A 9,265-nucleotide genomic window follows, 5' to 3' on the forward strand; every position below is an offset into this window, starting at 1 on the left:
CAAGGTCCGAAGGCTCTCCAGGTAGTGCAGCATCCAGACGGTCACTTAGGTCTCGTGCGCTCGCTCTAATGAGTGATCTCAGGTCGCATAGGGCATGTAAAACCTCAGCCGGCAAAATGGGTTTCCCGGCAGCAGAGTCACGTCCCCGGAGGGCGCCGCCATGTTGCCGTCCGCTGGGGCGTCCACTGGAGTCCATCCCGATGATGGAGCTGAAAATGCTGCGAAGTGGCGCAGTGAGCACGGGTCAACGCTACAAGGCAAACCCCAGCTGTCCCGATGCTGCCAGAAACTGCTCACATAATGGAAGCGACCCATGCAGGTCTCCAGAAGCTACGAGCTGAGATACAATGTCTCAAAGAAGATGGCGTCCACCGCAGCCGGGCGAAGGATACAATGTGGCGCTCGCTACAGTTTCAAAAGCGAACACGGAGGCATAGAGGCGCGGAGGGTCGGTCGGCAAACTGTAGCAAGTATTGCAACAGTATCTCGCCAGCCGCCGATCCCTCCCGCTGCAGGCTGTCGTTGTCGTCGAGTCCAGGGGCAGTCGCGCTGAAGAACAAAGACCCGAACCCTCGCACGTCACGGAGGAACAGGACGAGGACGGAGCTCCGGTGCCACTGCAAGCCGGTCTACGGGGAGCACATCATCCGAGTCGGGAGACCAGCGCGGTTCCGAAGCGCCCACTTCCAAGCAGGATAGGCATCAGGAGCCGGTGCGCTTCGGGAAGAAAGCAGACGGGTCGGCGGAGCCGAGGAGTCAGGCGGCCATCGCGGTTACTAGCTTGGCTCCTCCTCAATGATACACATTTTATTTCATATTGTATGTGCACATTTTTGAAACATCAGGATATAAACATTTGAAAGTCACTCTTTATTCACCAACGTCTATCGGATTGGTGGAGAGGGTGTTTTAAAGTTTTTAAAAAACAAGGTTTTGAAGTACAATGTGACACCTCATTGCACCACTGAAGTGTCCCTGTTCACATTACTTAAGGGAAGAAATGCACATACTAATTTATTTCCAGATAGGTTAGAAAGCAGTGGTTGTAAAAATGTTTCACATAAGGTTAGAGACAATGATGAGATTGCGTCTAATGTTATCATGAAACAAGTTTCAATGAATTAATATTTTGTTGAGAAACATAACTCTCTAAATTGAAGTTTCTGTGTAGGTGATTGAGTGTTGCTCAAGAGACCCATCAGAGTGAAAAAAATGGGAGTCAAAATATTTTTTTCCTGTAAAAGTTAATAAAGGAGCTGTGTTACTGAAAGGCAAAAGATGCTGGAATAGAAGAAATTTGGTTAAGATAAACCATCAACAAGCAGATAATATTAGGTAAAAAAAGTAGCAGGGAAGGAGAATCTGTTGGTGTGGGTTCTGGCTGAGCAAATTGGTTATCATTTAATGTAAATAATAAGGAACAATCAAATGATGCAGATGTACAACACAAGGAGAGGTCTGCACAGAATGCATCTCCTACTTCTGTATCTGAACAAAGTGTGTCACAGTAATGTCCGATTAAAAGCAATAGTAGGATAATAACTGGTGCTAACACAAAAAGGGGCGCTGGGTCTCGTGGTTAAGGCACCTAACAAATTTGATGGTTTTTATGTGTACTAATGTATGTTACCTATTTTTATTTTTTAAATGGTTCTCCTTTGTTATAAGGGGGGAGATGTTGTAGTGTTCGCGTATTTATCCTTTACGTATTCTTGTATTCACAATATACATACCTTGTATTCTTTTGTATGTTTCTCACATTCTGGAATGGAAGGGTTCTCACCGCTACTGATGTCAATTCCTGTTGTGGGCAATTTTCTCAGAAATAAACTTTGTTGAAACTATGCCTTGCCTTAGACACTCAGAACGAGGTCAATATGATAATTGAGCGGGTTCATTGGACTTGCCTGCTGCAACTGTATTCCGTTGTGGTAAAGGCGTTCTTGCATTATCCTTTTGTTTGCATTTGTGGTTCTATGGAAGATGGGATGCTGTAGATTTTTATGGTTCTTTGGTACTACAGCTGGGGTCACTCCTGAAGTCCTTTTGTTGGTCTTTGAAACGACACAGGCTTATTTGTGATTGTGAAGTAGAGGGGGGCAAACCTGCGAATTAATAGGGAGAGCAGAGACACAGCCCAGCCAATGGTCTCCTTTGGTTTTATGAGCCAAATCACATACCGAGACATGACAAAATTTAGCATGACAACTGTGCAACAAACGTCAGGTAAAAATAAACTTAAGACTCATTAAAATTCAAAAAGGTGATTCATCTAACAAGTGCAAACATTTTACTTTAGTACATTAGATTATATCACATCATTGAGTGACATTTAATAGAAGTGATAGGGCCAGATGCACTAATGTACCTGTTTGCATTTCTTGAATAGTAACTCCGTTGGAATCACTATTTAAGAAATGCAAAAGGATATGTACAAAATTTGCGATTCCCTAATTGCAACTCCTACAGATTAGGAATCGCTATTAGGGAATCGCAAATAGGAAATGCCATTACATTCCCGCCTATGGGCGAAATAGAAAATGATTTACATTTCCATAAATGCCCTAGGGGCATAGGTGCACTTCAAGTCACAATAAAAACAAGTTCTATTTGTATTTTGCACATGGTGTACAATGACTTGAAGTCGATGGCAATTGCATTTCCTAAATGCCCAATTCACATTTAGAAATGCTTTGTACATGTGCTTTAGGAATCGCAAATAGATAATCCCTATATGAGATTCCTAAATTGCAAATTGCGATTTCTACAGTGTAGAAATTGTAAATTGTGACAGGTTTTGCCCTTTGTACATCTGAAAAGGCCATTTAGCATTTTTTAGCGGGCCAAAATAGCGATTCGGCCGTTAAGAGAAATGCTAAATGACTTTGTGCATCTTGGCCATGGTTCCTTACCATGAATTTAGAAATGTTAATGCCCCGCCACTGCCTGGGCGATGATGGCATTAGTAAAACAAGCGGCAACTCAGTTATTTGTCTCCTCTGTGTGGCCTAAGTTGTTAAAATAGAAGAGCAACATTATTGTGTAATTAAAACCATATACAGGAGAGACTTGTATAGCAAACATTCGGAACTTGTATTACGGTGCTCATAAATGTGATGATAAAGGCAAATGAGGCAGTTGCAGGGTGAGTGTTTGGAGAAAAGATGGGAAAGCATAGACAGAAACAACTCAAAGACTCCGTTCTTTTATGACTTAAGGGTTTAAAATAATTCTGAAGCAGTTGGAGCCAGGCATTTGACTCGAGCCAGACCACCTCAACAAAACAGTGTCCATCTTAGTTTGCTTAGAAATGAGCACAGTTTACAGCATATACGTGTTTTGTGTAACTGTGAAGTAACATAGTTGCTTGCCATTAATAGTGAGTTAGAGCCATTACAAAGAGAGATTGTGATTCTTCAGCTTACAGAAGGTTGCTGAGGGCAGGTCATATCCTCTTCAAAATGACCTTCCTCTCCTTTACATGCCCCATCCACCTGCACTAATTTAGCTATCCTAAGGCTTACATCCTTACCTCCATAGTAGTAATCTCAGTAGCAAAGACAAACTCTTGCCTGAAGCAGTAAAGACAAACTCTTGCTTTCGATAATGAAGAGCCTTCTTTAGAGTTTGGTGGATAGGATACTCCATCACAAATGTGGCAGATGTACATTCCACTGTATTACCAAGGGGTTGTAGCTTAAGGCATGTGAAATATTGTCCTCCAAACTCTAAATAAGGCCCTAAGTTCTGCCTCAGTTCTCGTGATGGGCATTCCTTTCCAGCACAGTACTCTGCCATCAGGAATGTACTCCCAATGATCACCAGTCTCTATCCCTTAATCATTACCTTCTAGAAGAAGCTGAAGACTAGTATGTTTGATTAATCAAGGTCCACGCCAAGACCAATACTGCCAATCAGTCAGACAGTCAGAAATAATGAAAAGGAGCATATAATCTATTCTAGTACATTTATAGATTATAAACAATATCAAATTCATGCAATTTAAGACAAAATTAAAGTGCGGGGAGTCTTGAAATTTCTTTTCTTCATATAATCCTTATTTTAATTTCCAATCAGAAGCATAAATTCCAGTCAACGCGTTTCGTCCAATAGAAGGACTTCATCAGGGCTGTATTATACAATATACAATAAAAAAGGCCAGATAGACGTAAACATGATAAAAATGACATGAGGCAATTCCACCTCTAATAATGTCAATTTCTCTCAAAAATGGGATTATTATCCTGTAGTAAAATGCCCCCTGCCTATATCCATTCTCAACATTTGTTTCCAATAGATTATAGTATTGTGTTCTTCCTTTAGAAATGCAGCCTACACATATTCCAAAAAATCAACAAACAAGTGTCACCACAAACTGTATAATCCTCATATTATTACAAATACTCCAAATTCAGGCATGATCTGCATATAGTAGTATCAAAGGAGAATTGGACATCCAGCTCCAAAAAGATTTTAATCTAAAAATATAAAGATATTCCAAATCCTATTTATGGTACTTGAAAAAGTGGTCCGTAGAGTGCTCATGTGATTTAAAGTACAACAGTACTGAAGGTGATTATGACGGAAAAAATAGCTCATGATCCCACTTAGGGTCTATTGAAAAAAATATTCATATACGTAGCACTCACTTGTGAATCAGATCACGAAGATCAGCAAAGCAATCTACGAATGTGGACTCTTGAGAGGCAAGAATCTTGTGATGTCTTGTTAATAATATATATCCGAGCTAAAAAGGAGATAGCAAAATCTATCATGGATATAATCAATACATCCATCCATTAATCATATGAGAGGGCAGCAAGTTCATTATTCTAAATATTTATGTTACCCACTTAAATTAAATTACATCTAATTTACACATGCAAGCACCTGATAAGTCTAATGGGATAATTATTAAAAGAACTGAACTCATTTGGGAACAGCTCATGTAAATCACCAAACAAGTTTAGTGATCTATTTTAATATGTATCGATATTCCAATCGCACCAATGTCTTCTGGATTTTCTAAGGATTATTGCCTTCTATCCATGTTATAAAAAAGGGGGAGAACAAAACCTATCTTTAGAAACATCACTCCATCTTATTCATTTGAGTAAAAACCAAACTTAACATTAACATTAAAAATCAACACCGAAATGAAGAAATATGGGGACAAATTCATTTTGTGTACCCAAATTCTTCCACGAATCCTCACAAGTTAAGTATACTGTCCAAAAATTATCAGAATATACCAAGCAAGCATCCTTTCGTGAAACCCCCTAAGGAAAGTAGCAAGCGCAATATCACCTCCATCTATATGGCTTACCCGGTTTCATTTGAAGTCGTGCCCAAAGTATCTTCCGTCTGACCGTGGTGTCTACTATCAACCTTCAAGGAGAATTTATGCAAGTAGTCAGCCAATCAAAGGCAAGAAAGTCGTATCATTAAAGTCACCCCCATTGATGCTTCAGTCACTTGATTACAAAAAGGAAAAACAATGCGATCCTTTCTACCAAATAAATGCTAAAAATCATAATTTAACCCAAGTTCCTTCTCTGGTCCGAATTAAATGCACTAATCAAAAGTGAGAAGTGTGTTGTCTGCGAGAAAGACACTGAGCCAATCGCTGTGAGAAAAACAGTGAACCAATCACCAATGTTCTACAGCTATTCCTTAGTAAAGAAAGGAGACAGTCTATTTACATATATAAGGTTCACTCTATGGAAAACTCAAAACCATTCAAGATACACAACTTCCCGTCAATCCGAAACATGAAAGTAAAAAGATCTGAACGAGTTTGACATTACGGGTCCGTACTCCAATTACATTCAATCAAGTTAATACTATTCTAAAATAATATGCAATCCAACCAACCTGATTAAGGATTCATACCGTTATTTTGTTATGGATACTGACGCAGAGGTGCCAGCAAGTTCATATGAACTTCCCTCTGATTCACACAATATTGCCAATCAGTCCCATTGAGTGGAATGGTGCCCTTACCGTTACTTCCTTTCCGGTGCGGCTCAAAAAGAATTTTTGTCAGATCGAGCACAAAACCATTCTTATATCACAAAAGTGTGATTAACATAGTTATTTCTTTTTTTTCAGGTTCAGATATATTTTATTAACAGTCATATAATTCACTTATACAAATTAAAGATATCAATGCAAAGAGAAAGTATACAATAAAATAAATAAAAGAGACATTCCAAAGGAAATAAACTGCAGACAGAACCAGCAATATTGAAATATGCAACAATTGTTGATGTATGATAAACTAAAGGATGGTAGAATGTTTGTTAATACAAAGTAGATAAAGCAACAAAGGGAACTCATGGAGGTTTAGCGACTTCCTGTTGAAAGGGGGATTCAGGCAGAGAGCGGAGAGCACATGTATCAAAAAATGAGGTGACTGGATTCCACAGCGGTTTTCGTTTTGGGGCCAAAGCGAGTGGATAAACAAACGTTGTTTCTAGCCTATGGTTGTAACATACAGCGTACCACCATGCCTGATACGAGAGTTTATTGAGATCCTTCCAAGCCTTAGTAATCTGTTGAAAACCTACTGCAATAAGCAGGTCAATTATTTTTATGCTGAAAGTGCAGTGATCCCAAATGGGGGAGATACTACCTAGAAAAATATGAGGTATATGAAAAGGGTATGTAGTGGAAAAGTTATTATTAATTTGAGACTACACCTTAACCCAAAACATGTGAACCGGAGTACAATTGAAAAGCAAGTGTAGCAAATCCGCATGAGGTGCAGAGCAAGTCCAACATGTATGTGACAGGTCGGGGTATCTTTTACTAAGAGTAAGTGGGGAAAGTAAGAGTCGATTATAAATGAAAAACAAAGTCTGAACAGTATTTGCAGCCCTGGAGGATTTCCGTAACCTTACCCACAGCTTGTCCCATAACTCAGTAGACCATGAGAGACCTATGTCCACTTCCCATGCAAACATAGTTATTTCTAGCTAGAGCGCGTCACTCACCGCATTCAAAATCAAACCTACTATTCCTGTAACAATATTTATGATTAAGTTGAGCCCAAGAACTATTCTTATATCACAACGTGAGACTGTCAAAGCTATTTCTGGCTAGAGCCCATCACTATCCGCATCCAGAATCGTCCTTCCTATTCCTGCAAACAATATAGCAAGAGAAGCGGAACCAACCATGTTTCTATCACAGCGAAAAATCTTCATAGCTATTTATTGCAAGAGCGCGTCACTCACCGTCACAATCAAACCTCCAGTTCCCGTGCAAATGTGACGCGTGAAATAAAACCAACCAATCAATAACAATAAAAAATAGGCACCTTCAAAAGAGCACACCATTTTGTAATTCTCAAAATTCCCAAAGTTTAGAAGTTAGGTTGAATACTTACATATCATTGTAAACTGAGAGTGAAATAACCGTACAATCTTGAATACAAATCGTTCAAATTCTCACATGTGTGACACTTATTTTAGTCATTTCCTTACTCATAAGCTATTTTAAGTTAACAGTATACGTTTCTTAAGTGCAAACTCTGAATGTCTTTCTGAATTCGGGGAAATAATAACTCAGAGTTAATTAAGATGTACACAAAATGTAGTTCTTAATTACATAGTGTTCTTTTTCAATTAGAAGTTCAAAAACAGTTCAGAAATAATGATAGAATATCATATACAGAAATATTGTCAGATAAATATAATGTCCTAAATATTTTTAGCAAAAATATTGTGCTTTGGGTGGACATTTTCTATTATTAGCTTGAATCAGGCAATAGATATTTAGGGCACAATAATTTTGTCAATCAATATTCTGGTACAGCACCTTGCAACTGTGTTAATTAATTGAGTTTTCTTTGGCTATTTACACATTAAGCAGAATATAACTTCCTGAGTTGTATGTCACAAGCTATCCATCACACCACTGCATTGCTCCCTTGCTTGAAGAGTCTCGCCAAACAGTTTCATATTGCTTGTATTTGCCTCTTTGTGCTACAATTAAAGATTTTGCTTGCAGGCTATTCAGGGCTATTCAGGGTTGTGGAAACGAAGACTGGCAACAATCGAATTGTTAAGTAATTCCTGAAATTGTATTCAAAATATGAAAGCAATATAAAGTGTGGGTTGAGTAATATTTGTATCACTCTAAACCTGTAAGATGGAAAGCACTATAATAATATGAATAGCAGGACCTTGTGTCATTGAACCTATTTTTTTCAAACTGGACTGCCTACCAAAACAACCCTGCACCCCCATCTACCCCCATAGAAGAAGAGAAGTGTCTGTGGCACCTCAAGTACTGCAAAGGGTGGTGCACTTAATTCTCATGTCTGGGAGGATCAAAAGAACATTACCCTGGATGGACGCACTTTTTATTTTTTATTAAAAAACAGGTATTTGCTATCAAAATATAACAGCTTTAAACTTGATTGTACACGCTACAGACTTTGAGAGGTGCAGCGAGTGGTCCCCAAGTCCTCTGCTTGCTCTTCCTCGTGTTTCACTAAAGTATACAAAAAAGTGATGGATGTAATGCTAGAATTAATCTCTGCCACTGGTAATTACTTGGGGCCGGATTCTAATCCATCAGTATTTTGCACACCATGCCACCTCAGTTTGGACCCAGTTACATGCAGATCAGTCTTGACCCTGCTCCAATGGGAACAGTTGAACGCGAACTACCGAGCTATGTTGCATTCCCAATCTGATACTGTTGGTGGGATTGTGACCCTTGTCCCTTAAAGAGACAGCAGATTTAATGCAGGCCCTTTGTGAATGCTGGGATGGAGGACTGATGTCTCATGCCGGCCTCCATCCTAGGATTTGCTTCTTTTCACGAGGAAATGCAGTCCGATTCCTGACGCTTCAATCTTCATGGAGATATTGGATTGCAACTTTTGAAAAGAAAAGGCTTAGAGAATTGCTTATGCCACAAAGGGGGATACTGGTAGTAGCACAATGCAAAATATGTGCTGCGGTTAGCCTCTTTTGTGCATCAGGCTCTAAGGGTTTCACCACAAGAAAAGACATAGGGAAAGTTCATTACACAGACCCTCCTGCTTTTTGCGATTTTGCGTTTTGCAAAATAAACATAACAGAAACACAGGCCATAGTAAAAGCAAATAAACTTTCCCACTTGTTTACACATTGGCAAAGGTCTAGGAAGTGTGCTGTAAATCTGTCAGCAAATTTGGTTCTTACAATAGGAAAACAGCATTGGCAAATCCAATAAGTCCCTCATATGAAAGGTATTGGGTTTGTCAATGTTT

The sequence above is a fragment of the Lissotriton vulgaris genome, chromosome 5 (assembly GCF_964263255.1).
Source record: "Lissotriton vulgaris chromosome 5, aLisVul1.2, whole genome shotgun sequence".
NCBI lineage: Eukaryota > Metazoa > Chordata > Amphibia > Caudata > Salamandridae > Lissotriton > Lissotriton vulgaris.